A 15523-nucleotide genomic window follows, 5' to 3' on the forward strand; every position below is an offset into this window, starting at 1 on the left:
GGGAGAGTTAATGTACGTTGCCTTTGCCCTACTGAAACCTTTGTCATTACTAAAACTGTGATAAGATCTATGGGACTTGGAAGGGAGGCAGCATACACTCCCTGGCTTCAGGGTTGGACCGATCTGCGTTCTCTGTCCCTCAGGAGCGCCACCTGGAGGTGAGAAGAAGTGTTGGCTTCCACTCTGGCTTTGTTGGAAATGCCTTTATTTGAAGAGGAGCAAACTAGTTAACAGGTTGGGATATACAGGTTTGCTGCTGAGAAGGTCTAAGGGTTTCTTAGTTGTAGTTGAAATCATGGAATTAGACAAGGGCACCCAGAGAGAATATGTCAGGTGGGCACATCAAGACTCCATAGTCGGATGGAGGAAAAAGAGCCCTTAAAAGAGACTGGGCAGGACTGGTCAACAGGTCAGAAGAGGACCTGGAGTCGCTTGGAGAAGACAGGTGGAGTAAGCGGTGCTGAATGCAGCAGAGAACTCAGGCCAGGCAGACCAGGTCAGAATGGTATCCATCGGCCCTTGTACTTTGTAATATGGAGGTCCCTGAGTAGAGAAGCTAGAAGATTTTGGTTGAATGGTGGTTGTGGAAGCCAGATTTCAAGTGGCTGAGCTTTCATTTTTTACAGAGGTGTGCTGGAACCAGCTTGGACTGCCTGGCAAGAGCCAATTGTCAAATTTTCAGGAATTTTGGAGCTAGTTGTTAAACACGGTCATTTTAAAACTGATTGTGTAAACTTACAATCAACTGGATTATATTAAAATAATGGTAATAAATTCTCAAAACTCGACACTTCTTTTTATGTCCCTGTCTATGCTACTGAAGTTATTTACATATGTCTCTTCTGTAGGCTGGAAATACCATGTTAGATGTGCTATACCTCTTACTAATTCTGTCCTTTTTTTCCCTAAAGGAATGGTTTATTTGCAGGGTGCCACAGAAGGAAATGGGAGACAAGTCACAGGTCCACTTCATCTTGGTCACTGAGTTAGGGATTCTTTTTCATATTTATGTTTATTTATTTAATTTGGCTGAGCCAGGTCTTCATTGTGATATGTGGGATCTAGTTCCCTGATCAGGGATCAAACCTGGGCTTCCAGCATTGGGAGCACCGAGTCTTTGCCACTGGACCACCAGGGAAGTCCCCACCAATTCTGTCTCTAATGCACCACATTAGTAGCCCGAAATTGGCCATGGTGGGGGTATTTATGCCATAGGAATTGACAAACGCTACAGATCGAGAACTTTCTGGCATGTTTGGAGAGTCAGTGATTAAATGTTTAACAGGCACATAGAGAAGGAGAACAGAGATGCCTCTGAGGAATCTTTGCAGTGCTTAGAAAGTGAAATGATGACAGCTGGAGGTACATATGGGGTAGCATGAGGGCGGTTTATGTTTTCCCTACCTTTTCATTTTGAAAATGTTCACAGCTACAAAAAAGTTGCAAGAATAGTATAATGAACACTCGTACACCCTTTACCTACACTTGTTTTGCCACATGTGCTTTAGCATGTGCTATGTACATGTGAGGGCTTCCCAGGTAGCGCTAGTGGTAAAGAACCTGCCTGACAATGCAGGAGACATAAGAGATCCTGGTTCAATCCCTGGGTTGGGAAGATCCCCTGGAGGAGGGCATGGCAACCCACTCCAGTATTCTAGCCTAGAAAATCCCATGAACAGAGGAGTCTGATGGGCTACAATCCATGGGGTCACAGACTCGGACATGACTGAGCATCTGAGAAATGACAGTTGATTTACAATTTGTACAGCTAAGTGCACAGCTAAGTGATTCGATTATATACATATATATAATTATTTTTAACAATTCCTTTCCATTATAGTTTGTTGCAAGACATTGAATATAGTTCCCTGGGCTATACAGTAGGTCATTGTTTACTTATTTTATATATGTGCTCAGATGCTCAGTCGTGTCTGACTCTTTGTAACCCCATGGACTATAGCCCACCAGGCTCCTCAGTCCATGGAATTTTCCAGGCAAGAATACTGGAGTAGCATTATGTGTACGGGAAAAAAAAAAAAAAGAATACTGGAGTAGGGTGCCATTTCCTCCTCCCGGGGATCTTCCCAACCCAGGGATTGAACCCACGTCTCTTACAACTCTTGCATTGGCAGGTAGATTCTTTACCACTAGCTCCACCTGGGAAGCCATTTTTATATAGTGGTTTGTATCTGTTAAGTCAATACTCCCAATTTATCCCCCCACCCAGTGCTCTTGCCTGGAAAATCCCGTGGACGGAGGAGCCTGGTGGGCTGCAGTCCATGGGGTCGCTAAGAGTCGAACACAACTGAACAACTTCACTTTCACTTTTCACTTTCATGCATTGGAGAAGGAAATGGCAACCCACTCCAGTGTTCTTGCCTGGAGAATCCCAGGGACGGGGGAGCCTGGTGGGCTGCCGTCTGTGGGGTCGCACAGAGTCGGACACGACTGAAGCGACTTAGCAGCAGCAGCAGCAGCAGCATCCCCTTTGGTAAGTGAAGTTTGTTTTCTATGTCTATGAGTCTGTTTCAGTTTTGTAAATAAGTTCATTTGTACTGTTTTTTAGATCCCACATATGTAGTATCATATGGTATTTGTCTTTCTCTTTCTGACTTACTTCACTTAGTAAGCTATTCTCCAGGTCCATCCTTGTTGCTGCAAATGGCATTATCCCACTCTTTTTATGACTAATATTCCATTAATTATTATACATATCTTCTTTGTCCATTCACCTCTTGATGGGCACTTAGCTTGCTTCCATGTCTTGGCTATTGTAAATAGTACTGCTCTGCACACTGGGATGCATGTGTCTTTTCAAATTAGAGCTTTCGTCTTTTCTGGATATATGCCCAGGAGGGGGATTGCTGGATATATGGAAACTCTATTTTTAGTTTTCTTAAGGAATCTCTATAGTTTTCCATAGTAACTGCACTGATTTACAATCCTACTAACGTTTAGGTTTGTACCTACCTTTTTCCACATCCTCTCCATCATTTATTATTTGTAGACTTTCTAATGATGGCCATTCTGACCAGTATGAGGTGGCACCTCATTGTGGTTTTGTTTTGCATTTCTCTAATAGCGATATTGAGCATCTTTTCATGTGCTTATTGGCCATCTGTTTGTCTTCTTTGGAGAAAAGTCTGTTCAGGTCTTCTGTAGCCCGGGCACAAGGTTGACAAAGGCAGAAAAGGTAAAAGGGAAGGAATTGTTGTGATTCCAGCTCCCTGAGGAGACCTCGGTTACAGGGTCGCCTGCCTCGTCTTGTAACTTGGTGTGTCATTGGTGATTGTGCCTGATCTACGTGTTCCTACAAAGCAGACCAGCACCCCGTGGTCTAAGCCAGCCAGTGGGTGGTATTTTGTTATAGCTGCCCCAGCTGACTAGAACAGTCAGTTCTCCCAGATGGTAGACTAACCCCAGGCTGTCTGGAAACCTTCCCAGTGCTGTCGGGTGAGTGTGTGTTACAGTCGACCAGGCACGGTCCACGGCGAAGCCAGGAGTGGAACAGGGACCAAGACACGGGGGAGTCACCCTCTGGGGGGAGCATCCAGAAAACCCATGTTGGGTAGTGTGTGCACTGAGACCCCAGGAAGGGTGAGGTTTGGAGCTAAGATGATCACAGAAAGACTCTGTGTATTATTCATCTACTGCTCTGTAACAAATGACCCCAAATGTTACGGCTTAACAAAGAGAAGAAGGGTGGTTGCCAAGGGCTGGGTGTAGATAAACAAGGTGCATGAATTCTAGAACTCTGGTATACAGCCAGCTCAGGGCCTACAGTTGGTCGTCCTGTACTGTGCACTTACATGTTTCTTAATGTTGGTCCCTGCTGGTCCAGTGGTTAAGAAGCCACCTTGCAATGCAGGGGACGCAGGTTCCATCCCTGGCCTGGGATCTAAGATTCCACGCCCAGCTTCTGCTGCCCACGGACCTCCACCATCTGTCTGCCTTCTGTCTGGCCTTCTTCCCACTTCTGCTCCCCCTCTACCCGGCTGACTCTCTTCTCCATCTCCTGTTCTCCTTCCCCAGGAGTAATAATAGCTGCTGGCACTGGCGGCACGCCTCCCCTGTTCCAGACAGCGCGCTAGGCTCCAGGAAGCAGCTTCTGATTTAGCGCCAGCCCACAAGCCCCCAAGGCGGATGCTATCATTAGTCTTCTTCTACAGACAGGCACCCACAGCTCGCAGGCAGGGAGGAAGCGGCCCACATCAACCGCGTCAACAAAGAGAATCTAGCTGGAGAGTTAGGGCTGAGCCTCGGGCCCAGGTCACAGTGTAGACCCCCACCTAGAGGCCGTGGCCAGGCTGGGTGATGTGCAAAGCAAGGGCTGTAGGTAAGGTAGGATTTGAATCCTCCTTAAAATCTGTGAAGCTGGCACTATCATTCCCTTTTCTATCAAGGAAGCAAAGGCCTCCAGAAGTTGATCCACTCAAGGGCCAGGATGGGGAAGTCGAAGGTGTTTGAAAGAAGCCATAAAGGGCAGTTAGAGACTTCCCTGGGGGTCCAGCGGCTAAGACTCCCTATTCCCAAAGCAGGGGGTCCTGGGTTGATCCCTGGTCAGGGAACTAGATGCCACACACCACAACTAAGTGTTCAGATGCTGCAACTAGCGATCCTGAGTGCCGCAACAAAGACCGGGTGCCACCAAAACAAGATAAATAAAGGAGCAGCTAGACGGGAAAGCTTGCTGTGGAGACAGTGCCAGCAGGGATTGGAGACAGATCATGGAAATGTCAGGGGGAGCAGGAGAGCCTGGCTGGAGAGGATAGGTGGGGCCCAGATCACGAGGGTTGCCTAAGTAGGTGCACTGGGGAGTTTTAAAGAGGGCATGGCAGGGTGCCGTGTGAGCCATCCGATCAGCTCTGTTTTGTGGAAAGATCCTGAGGCTGCTGTGGTCGCTAGGAGACCACAGCGTCCCAAATGAGGGGGACCAATAGATGGACCTGTGGAAAAGCCAGGGGTCAGGACTCTCAGGACTCTGGGTCACAGAAGCCTGTCTTTTATGGTGCAGGTGGAGGGCGGGGGCACACCTGGCTGTCAGCTTCCAGGCACGGTGCAGGGTGGTGCCTTTGGCTGTGCTGTGCAGGGCCCTCAGCAGGTAGTTGATCGGAAGGGGCTTCTAGCATCTCCAGTGGTGCTTAGGGTCCTTCATCCTCTCGCTATGGAACCTCATCTCTATTCTCGTGATTATTTGCGCCAATCAGATTCCATGTAGACGTGGGGGGAACAGTCAGGTAGCAGACGCAGAGCTTATAAGGCGACCAGACCTTTCAAAGAACGAGAACTGGGGCTTCTCAAATGGTCCCTGGCTGGGACTTCCTGGGGACTTCCAAGATGGTCCAGCGGTTAAGACTCCACGGTCCCACTGCAGGGGGCGTGGCTTCCATCCCTGGTCAGGGAACTAAGATCCTGCATGCCCTGTGGACAGAAACAAACAAAAACACAACTACCCCCACCCAAAACCAAATACACTTCCAGGGTAAACAAAAGGAAAAAAGAACCAGGCCTGACCTCTTAGCAGGGGTGACCTTCCTCCCAGGTGACTAGGGCCTACCATACTTGGGGGCTTTTTGCAAATCTTTTGCTTTCTTTTAAAATAAGAAGAAAAAATATATAATCTAGCTGGAGTTTCAGTCATCTTTATGCCAACAGTGTTGTAAAATGTATTTTTTTTTCTTCCTTTTTCCATGGGGGATAGAACCTATGAAGGCAAAATTGTGTGGGGCTGATGAAAGTCACAATGGGCGATTTTGGCTTATTTCTTGGGCCTTATCATGCTAGGGTCTGTCTCTTCAATCTGAAGGACCGTTATCAATCCCTCTTTTGTTACCATGATCCAGGAAGGGGAGGTGGAGAGGGAAAAAGGGAAGAGACCAAAAAAAAAAAAAAAAAACCCAGTGGAACCAAAGAGGTATTTGCAGACCCATGTTCATAGCAGCATTAGTCATCTTCACCCAAAGGTAGAAGCGTGATTATCTGCACCAATCAGATTCCATGTAGACTGTGGGGGGGACGGTCAGGTAGCAGGCGCAGAGCTTATAAGGCGACCAGACAGCAGGTGAACGGATAAACACAGTGTGGTCCATCCATATGATGGAACATCACTCAGCTTTCAAAAGGAATGAAGTTCTGATACATGCTACAGCATGGATGACTCTGAAAACACTTGTTAAATAAGCTTACAGTTTCTGAAATGCAGGACACTCTACAAGCAGTAAAACATGCCCCTCTCAGCATTTTGGTGGGTTTAAAACACAGACCTGGTGGCTTCGCCACCCACCTATTTAAAATACAACATCAACAAATAGTTGATTTGAAAGTGCATGTGCACACAGGCAGCTCAAGAGAGGAAAGCCGGGTGGCATGGAAAGCAGAGAGAAGGGGAGTTTTCATTCAATCATCTTTGGACATTGCATGCTTTGAATGGTGAACATTACCTGTTAAGAATAAACAGAGGCTTCCAAAGAAGACATACAGATGGGCAATGGTCACGTGAAAAGATGCTCATGTACTCAGTCATGTCTGACTCTATGACACCATGAACCCGCGAGGCTCTTCTGTTCATGGGGTTTTTCAGGTGAGAATACTGGAGTGGGGTGCCGTTTCCTTCTCCATGGTATCTTCCTGACCCAGAGATTGAACCTGCGTCTCCTGTGTCTCTTACATTGCAGGTGTATTCTTTATTCGCTGAGCCTATTTTATTCTCCCTTATTGTAGTTTTATTTTGTCTTACTCTGCTTTATTTGCCATGTTGTGTGGCTTGTGGGATCTTAGTTTCCCCACCAGGGATGAAACCCATGCCCTTGGCAGTGAAAACAGAGTCCTAACCACCGAACAGCTAGGAATTCCCAGAAAATTCTCCAGTTTACACTGAACAATTCAGTGGATTTTCCTACATTCACAAGGTTGCGGCAACTACCACCTCCATCTAGTTCCAAAACATTTTCTTCACCCCAAGAGGAAGCCCTATGCCCAGTGAGCAGCAGGTCTCATTCCCACCCCCCAACCAGGCCTCTGGTAATGACTGACCTACTTTCCGTGGACCTGCCTATTCCAGACATTTATCAATGGATTCACACACTATGTGGCCTTTTGTGTCTGGCTTCTTTCCCTGAGCATCATGTTTTCTGGGTTCATCCACATTGTCTCAGGTGTGTCAGGGATTTGTTCCCTTTGACAGCTGAATGCTGGGAAGGACTAAGGCAAAAAGAGAAGGAGGGTGGCAGAGATGCGATGGTTTGATTGCACCATCAACTCAATGGACATGAACGCGCGCAAACTCCAGGAGATAGTGGAGGACAGAGGAGCCTGGTGTGCTGCAGTCCATGGGGTTGCAAAGAGCCAGACACGACTGAGCAACTGAAGAACAACAATATTTCATCATATGGATGGACTATATTGTGTTTTTTGCTTGTGTGTGGATGGTCCTGCAGTGTTTGACCTGGTGAATATGTGTGGATTGAATATAAGAATGCTTGGAAGGATATTGAGATAAGCAAGCTGTGGGCACAGAGGCATCAGTGGCCCAGGTCCTACTACCCCCTGCCTCAGGGCCAGGAGTCCAGTGGGGACCCCTAACTCAGCTGTGGGAGCATGGGTAAGGGGGGATTTGGGGTAAGTGATGGTGGGAGGGGAGCAAACTTTGTCCTGGCTCAGAGGTGGGGCTGACATGCTCCCTTTTCCATGTGCCCACAGCAGGGAAGGCCCTCCTTGGGGTCCTTGGGTTGGGACCCAAAAAAGGGCAAGTCATCTGCCTGCAACACCCAGACCTTGTCAGGAGGGAAACCAGAATTCTGCCCTTAGGAGCTGGTCACCACCCAGCTTGCTTTTCATTGTACCGATTATGTCTGCCAGCAAGGGCGTGCTGTGAGTTTTCATAGACAGATCTGGACTGTATTCATCCAGGTGATGAGAACACCAGCCGTGAGCAGGTTTCTCCCCACCTGGCTGCACTGGGAGGTCTGCTGGCTGCAGGTGGTGCAGGATGTAGACAGCCCACGGGGCAACATCTGATCCATAGGGTAGCACCTGCTGTTTCATGCCTTGTGGCTGCCATCTTGAAATTCTTTTTTTTTTTTTAATAACTTTATTTATTTTTGGCTGTGCTAGGACTCGTTGCTACATGCAGGCCTTCTCTAGTTGCGGTGAGTGGGGCTACTCTCTAGTTGCCATGTGCTGGCTTCTCGTTGCTGTGGCTTCTCTTGTTATGCAGCATGGGCTCTAGGGCGTGTGGGTTTCAGTAGTTGCTGCACTCGGGCTCAATAGTTGTGGTGTGTGGGCTTAGTTGTCCAGCAGCATGTGGGCTCTTAGTTTCTGGACCAGGGATCGAACCCGTGTCCCCTGCATTCGCAGACAGATCCTACCATCTAGACCACCAGGGAAGTACACTAACTCCCCCTTTTCTTAACGATTTTTGTGTGTGTGAGTGGACCATTTTTAGTCTTTACTGAATTTTCTATATTGTGTCTGTTTTTTTTTTTTTCATTTATTTTTCAGTTTTTTTGGCCACGAGACATGTGGAATCTTAGCTCCCCGATCAGGGATCATTCCTGTACCCCATGCATTGGAAGGCAAAGTCTTAACCACTGAACCACCAGGGAAGTCCTGTCGTCTTGAAATTCCTAATAGACTTTTAAAAAACTTTGTTTTTAAGTGTGGTAAAATATACATAACCTAAAACTCATTTAAAAGAGTGCACAGCTCAGCAGCATTGAGTACATTCACACTGTCCTGCAACCATCCACACCACCCATCGCCCGGACTTTTTCATCTTCAGTTGAAACTCTGTCCACACTAAACACTGGCTCCCCATCCCCTCTCCCAGCCCCTGGCCCCCACATTCCACTTTGTCTCCATGGACTTGACTTCTCCAGGGCTCTCACGTAAATGGAATCTTACCACATTCGCCCTTTTGTGCCTGGTTTATTTCACTTACCATGGTTCATCTGTGTTGTAGCATGTGTGAGGATTTCCTTCCTTTTAAAGGATGAATAATGTTCCATTTTACAGATACACTACATTTTGTGTATCTGAAATTCTGAATAATTTTAAAAGATGGGGCTCTGCATTTTCATGCTGCACTAGGCCCCCAAATTACATAGCTCATATCCAGCAGGAGGAGTCCTTCCAGCTTACTCAGTCCCCTCTTCCATGGAAGTCCCAGAAGGAAACTCAGCAGGGGCGGTTGACTAACCACCCTCAACCCCCTACCCTGCACTGCTTTGGGGAAGAACTCAGAAAAGACCCAGTGACACATTTAAAAATATATATGTTTATTTTTTCGGCTGTGTTGGGTCTTAGTTGTGGCACTCCGCATCTTTAGTTGCAGCATCTGAACTCTTAGTTGAGGCACGTGGGATTTAGTTCCCTGACCAGGGATTGAACACAGGCCCCCTGCATTGGGAGCATGGAGTCTTAGCCACTGGACCACCAGGGCAGATTTGAAAGGCCTTTCATGGGTTGAATTGTGGCCCCCCAAAAGGTATGTTGAAATCCTAACCCCCAGGAGCTCAGAATGTGACCTTCTTTGGAGGCAGGGTCTTTGGAGACGATCAAGTTAATATGTGGTCATCATCGTGGACCCTGATCCAGGACTTGTGTCCTTATAAAAAGCAGAGGTTTGGACACAGAGTCAGATGTGCACAGAGGGGAAATGATGTGAAGAGATACAGCGAGACAGGCATACGAGTGGAGGGTTGCACCCCTTCCTCCCAGAGGCACACACAGAGCATGCAGGGAGAACCCAGGCCCCTGTGAATCGGCCTGCCTATGGACGCTCGGGGATGGCTGCGCTCGGTCTCCCCCTTCCCCGTCGGCTTCCTCCATTGTCACCCTGGACGTGCTGCCCACACCTTCCTGTCTGATGCCTGGCTTCTTTTTCCACCCTCCCCTCCCCAACCCCACCCCGTCCACCCCTGCCCTGCCACAGGCACAGCTTACAGGATCTTAGTTCCCTGGAATCAAACCCGAAGGCCCAGGCAGTGAAAATGCTGAGTCCTAAACACTGGACCACCTGGCAATTCCCTGATGCCTTGATGCCTGGATTATTTATTTATTTGGCTTTGTAGCTCAGCTGGTAAAGAATCTGCCTGTAATGCAGGAGACCCAGGTTCAATTTCTGTGTGGGAAAGATCCCCTGGAGAAGGAAACAGCAACCCACTCCAATATTCTTGCCTAGGGAATCCCATGGACAGAGGAGCCTGGTGGGCTACATAGTCCACAGGGTCGCAAGAGTCGGACGCGACTTGATGACTAAACCACACACACCAGGTCTTAGCTGCGGCGTGTGGAATCCAGTTCCCTGACTAGGGACTGGACTCAAGCCCGCTGCACGGAAGCACGGAGTCTTAATCACGGGACTGCCAGGTAATTCCCTGATGTCTGGCTTTTTAAGGCTCTAATCTGCACTGGGCATGGGGCAGGGTACTCAAAGCGGCTGCAAAGGAAGAAATCCAGGAAGTGGGTGCTTTACACACATCACATCTTAAACTGTAAACGTTTGCAGGTTGCATCTTCATGTGGCCAAAAGGGTTTGAAAATAATACATTTTAATGTTCTTCTTTGGTCATGAAAGCAGATGAGAGGAATGTTTTCAGATTTTAAGAAATTAGAAAAAAAAAAAAAGAAAAAAGTCCAAGGCTTTTGAAAAAGCGTATTTAAGGTTTATACTGTGGTTTTTCTGTGGGTCTGGGGCCCTGATACCTCCAGGTCAGTTGCCCTCCTTCCATCTCTGCAAAGGACTTTGAAACCTGTCTTGGACACATCCCTTTCTTTTTAAAAAATATTTATTTAGCTGCACTGGGTCTGACTTTATGGACATGGAGGAAAGAGAAAGCTCACATGTATTTATTTGTAAACCAGAACTGGTTTTAGTTTTGGAGTCCCTGGAGTCCTTCCTGAGGGGCCCGGTGGTCCTGGAGCTCCACCACTGCAGACTGCTTCTGGGGACTTGCTCTGCCCCGTCTCTCGGTGCTCCCAAGGGTTGGCTGCCTGGTGTGGGTTGGGCAGGGGGTGTTTCACATGGCTGACCCACCAGAGTTTGCCATGAGGCTTCACTTGCCAGAGAGAGGCAGGAGTTCATCTATGTGCCACCAGACCACCTCCCCTGCCCTGTGCCCACCCCCACCTCCTGTCTAGGGTGCCTCCAACAGGAAAGGACCCTCCAGTGGTCTGCCTTGAGCCCTGGCCCCTCTCCCTGACACCCACCCTGAGGCTCTTTGAGCTGAGTTTCTTCTAGGACTCAACCAAATCCTTCAACTTTTTAAAAATTGATTAATTTTGGCTGTGCAGCATGTGGGATTTTGGTTCCCCAACCAGGAGTGGAATCCATGCCCCCTGCCTTGTAAGCACGGAATCTTAACCACTGGACCACGAGGGAAGTCCCCAAATCTTTCAACTTTGAGAAAACCAATGGGACAGAAGCTGGTCCTTGGAACAAAGGCCAAGGTGAATTTTGAGGTTCCAGAGTCTACAGGAAGGCCAAAGTTAACCAGAAAGCTCCTAAACAGAAAGGGTGTCGGGCCATGGACCCATGCCCACACAGGACCCCACACTCAGAGAGCCCCACTGTGCTCGGTTTAATGTTCTGAGGTCAATGACTTGAAGTTCTTGGTACTTTTCTGAATCAGAGGCTCTGCAAATTCTGTCCCGTTTGGTGGACGTTAGACGCCCTCGGGGTCTCAGAGGGACACTGTTCCTGGAGGTCCAGGTGCGGAGGGGCTGGCTGTGTGCTCACGATGCGGGAATTCCCTCCCTCAACTGTCTGGGGTGACTTAAAAGATCCCCAGGAGAGCTGGGGGTTGGGTCCAGGCCCTGGCCTGTGCCCATGGGTACCTGAGCCCCCTCCTACCCCTGTGTGGTTACACAGGCAGAATGTCCCTCCGAGCGGGAGGCCTTGTGTCCCCTCAGCATCCCCAACTTCCCATCCCGGCTGAACCCCAAGACGGACAATTCAGATGCACTGAGGTAATGGGTGGTCTAAACCCAGGATGCTCTGTTATCAAACTGGTGGGGGAAAAAGGTCACCAGCACTGAATGGTGTCTGTTTTCCCAATCGGCTGAGCTTCAGGGGATCACCTTTAAAGAAGTATGGGAACAATACCAACAACTTCCTCACGGTTCCGTGAAGGACTCTGAGGTGAACAGCACGCCAACAGCTAATAGGTAGCATGTCCACCACCACCTCCTACCTCCCTGAGGTCCCCCCTCGCCCCAGCACTCAGCACCACCTACACACAGGATGGTGGAGGTCTTTGGTCTGTTCTTTTGGAGCCCTGGGTAGGGAAAGCAAGGCGTTCATTGGGGAGACGTGCTCCGGGGCCGGCTTGAATTCTGCTGCGGGACTTGTGTGTGGTGTCCCAGAGCTCAGGGCTTGCAGCTCCACACCACCCCTACCTGTCCTGCTCTGAGTGGGCTCCAGGCTGGGGGCAGAGGGCAAGGGGCCAGTGTCGCTGCCCCAGTGCCTCCTATTCTGCAGTGAAAAACACCCTCATGGCACAACTTGGTCCTTCCTATCACTTGACTCCAGGACACTAGTCTCCAGTGATAGACTCCGATCACTAGGTTCTCTAGGACAACACTGTTGTCTATGGTTTTCTCTCCTCTTCTGAAAATCCTTTCCAAATGAGCTAGGAAAGCACGGAGGTGAAACAAACAAGAGACACAGAGACGAAAGGATGCAGACACTAGGCCCTCAGAGCCTTAACCTTGAACGGAACCATGAAGACAGCCCCCAGCCACCAGCCCTGGGCAGGAGTCCACTTCGATCTTGGTCCCAGCCTCTCAGCTCTGAATTCTGGGGTCAGGGGAGGCCGTCCCAGGCACAACGTGAAGCTGGGGGCAGAGGAGCTTTGTTACAGCACACCCCCACTTATGGTGCCTCTCTGGCTTCTAAGTGGGTGTCAGAACTGCCAAAGCAGAGTCTGCCTTTCCCCTCACTCCTTTGGCTGCACCTCTAGGCACGTGGGATCCTAAGTTCCCACACCAGGGATCAAACCCGTGGCCCCTGCAGTGGACTTGCAGCATCCTAACCCCTGACCAGCAGAGCGTGAGGAAAGTCCTCAAATCTGCTTTATAAGACCCCCTGGGGAAGGGGATGCACACCGAGGTCTGCAATTGGCCAGGAAAGGCTGACACCCAGACCCCTCCTCTTCAGGGCACAGTGATGCCTCAGGAGCTGCTGGAGGCCCCAGGACATCCCTGGTGGCTAGTGTCACCTCCAGCCAGAGCCCGGCCCCCTTCCCTGGTGGTTGCCGACCCTGCCCCTACCAGGGAGGGACACAGGTTGGGTGTTCCGAGGGAGCTCGATGTAGGACCATAAGACACACACAAACACACTCACAACAGGAAACCCAGTGACTTCAGAAGAGGCCCCGTAAATGCCTGTTGGAGAGGTACGTGAGGCTTTTAGCTGAGCCCACTGGGTGTGGGGGGAGCCAGGGGTGGGGGTGCTCTCTGCCCACCCCAGCCTTGCCCCTGGATTCAGAGCAGCCGTGGTGACTGCAGTACCTATTTGATTTGTTTTCCTTTCCACGAAGATCCTATGGACCCCATTTCACAGCTGGGGATGCTGAGGCTGGGGGAGAAGAGTCAAGGATTTGCCTACTGAGGACAGCGTGGAGTCAGGATGCGAACCTGAGACCCTGACCCTGAGACACCGTCCTGCCTCTGGGGGAGTCAGAACTCACCTGCCCTCCCCCGAGGGGATGTGTCAGAAGAGATTCAGAATGGCCAGAGGCTCAGATGGACAGCCAATACTCAGGGACAAGACAGGGGGCCCACAAACCTTTGAGCCTGGAGAACGGAGAGGTCTCTAGGTCTCCAAGGGGAGGGAGCTGACTCGCGTGTGTGTGTGGGGGGGTGTGTGTGGGGGGGTGGCATCTAGGCAGAGAGTGATGTGTGGCAGGGGAGCTGGGCACAGGATACATCCTAGAGTCATCCCTAGGGCTGGCTGTCCCAAGGGCTCCCTGCTTCCCCGAGCACAGAGCCTGGTGAGGGGCAGCCTCCTCTGAACTAGGAAGCAGGGAGTCACCGGCAGCCATCACTGGTGCTTCACTCGGCGATGGCTGCTTTACAAGGCACACACCGTCACCCCCACACCACCACATCTCCACGGTCCCACTTCATTTATTACCAAAATATCACAGAATTCCAGTCATAGTTAACATACAGAGATTAACACAAACCTGATACCTGCAGGAAGGACTATGTATTCGGACAATCGCGTTGTTTTGGAATCGTAAGGCCCCACACCGTGAGCACTCCGTACTCCAAAAATACACTCTGAGAGCTTTGGAAACTGAATTAAAATGTCTACACAGCTATGAACAATTGTTTAATAAAACTTTTTCATGTTTTCATTACATGTAAATATATCAATTTGGCATCTCTATAAAAACTCTGAAAATGGTGCAAAAGTTTCATTCTCTTTGAGAAAGCCATTGACAAAAAATATTCACACTTCACTAAAATTTTGAAAAATGGTCTTCTTTCAAAGCTTCTTTATTAATCTGAAGTCTTCTGGATTATCAAAATCTAAGTTTGCTTTTTCCTCCTAAAACACTAAAGAACATTTATTCACAAGGATAAAAAGGCAAACTGGGGGGATGGAAAACTGAGGAGGACTTTTTTTTCCCTGAAAATAAAGAAAAAGAAAGAAAGAAAAAAAAGAAAAGAAAAAAAAAAAAGCTAGTTACATAAGCAATCTCCAAAGAACACAATGGGATTCATTTTATTGTTGGCTTTTGGACAGCAGTGTCACACTTTATTGAAAACAAACCCATGTAAAAACAAAGTTAAAATGAAAAATGGTACCTGAAAAATAAATTACTTTATATAAAACAAACCAATAACTTAAAACATACTAATATACAAAAGGTCTACCCATCTACTGTACAACGTGGGAACCACTTGGGAAAGTGCCCCCCACCGGCCCAGAGCAAGTCACTATAAACGGAACGTTACACAGTAAAGACGTGGCCCCAACCAACGGACAAGCCTTCTCTCCTGGCAGAAGTGAGACACAGTCCTCCCGGGTCGCTGCAGACCACCGGTCAGCCTAACTTCAGTCCTCACGGGGACTTACGAGGAGTTAGTTATTTAACGACCAAGCAGAAAACTGAACTCTTGTCACCAAAAGGTTGTGGAAAAATACAATCGTTAAGAAGTCAGAGGCGAACTCAAAAGGCGTGGAAATGTGAACCCTGCTTGGGGGTCCTACGGCCGTTGCAAGAAAGTGTCAGTTCCCGCTGCCACTCAGCGGAGGGCTCTCAGGACTTGGGGTGAGGACAGGGCCTGGGAATCTGATGAGCAGCAGGTGTTTCCTGAGGAGCTGCCTCAGGTCCCAGGAGGTACCGTGGGTCCTGGGAAGATGGGAGGGATTTCAGATGGAGGGCTGGGGTGGGGGGTCATGGGGTGGAAGAGGGGCCCTTGGTGGCTTGGTCTCATTCTCTGTGATCCAGCCCAGGACGGCTGTGGAAAGCACAGGGAAGTTGGGTCAGGCAGGGACGGATGTGAAATGGGA

This window comes from Capricornis sumatraensis, chromosome 9 (genome assembly GCF_032405125.1).
Source record: "Capricornis sumatraensis isolate serow.1 chromosome 9, serow.2, whole genome shotgun sequence".
Classification (NCBI taxonomy): Eukaryota; Metazoa; Chordata; class Mammalia; order Artiodactyla; family Bovidae; genus Capricornis; species Capricornis sumatraensis.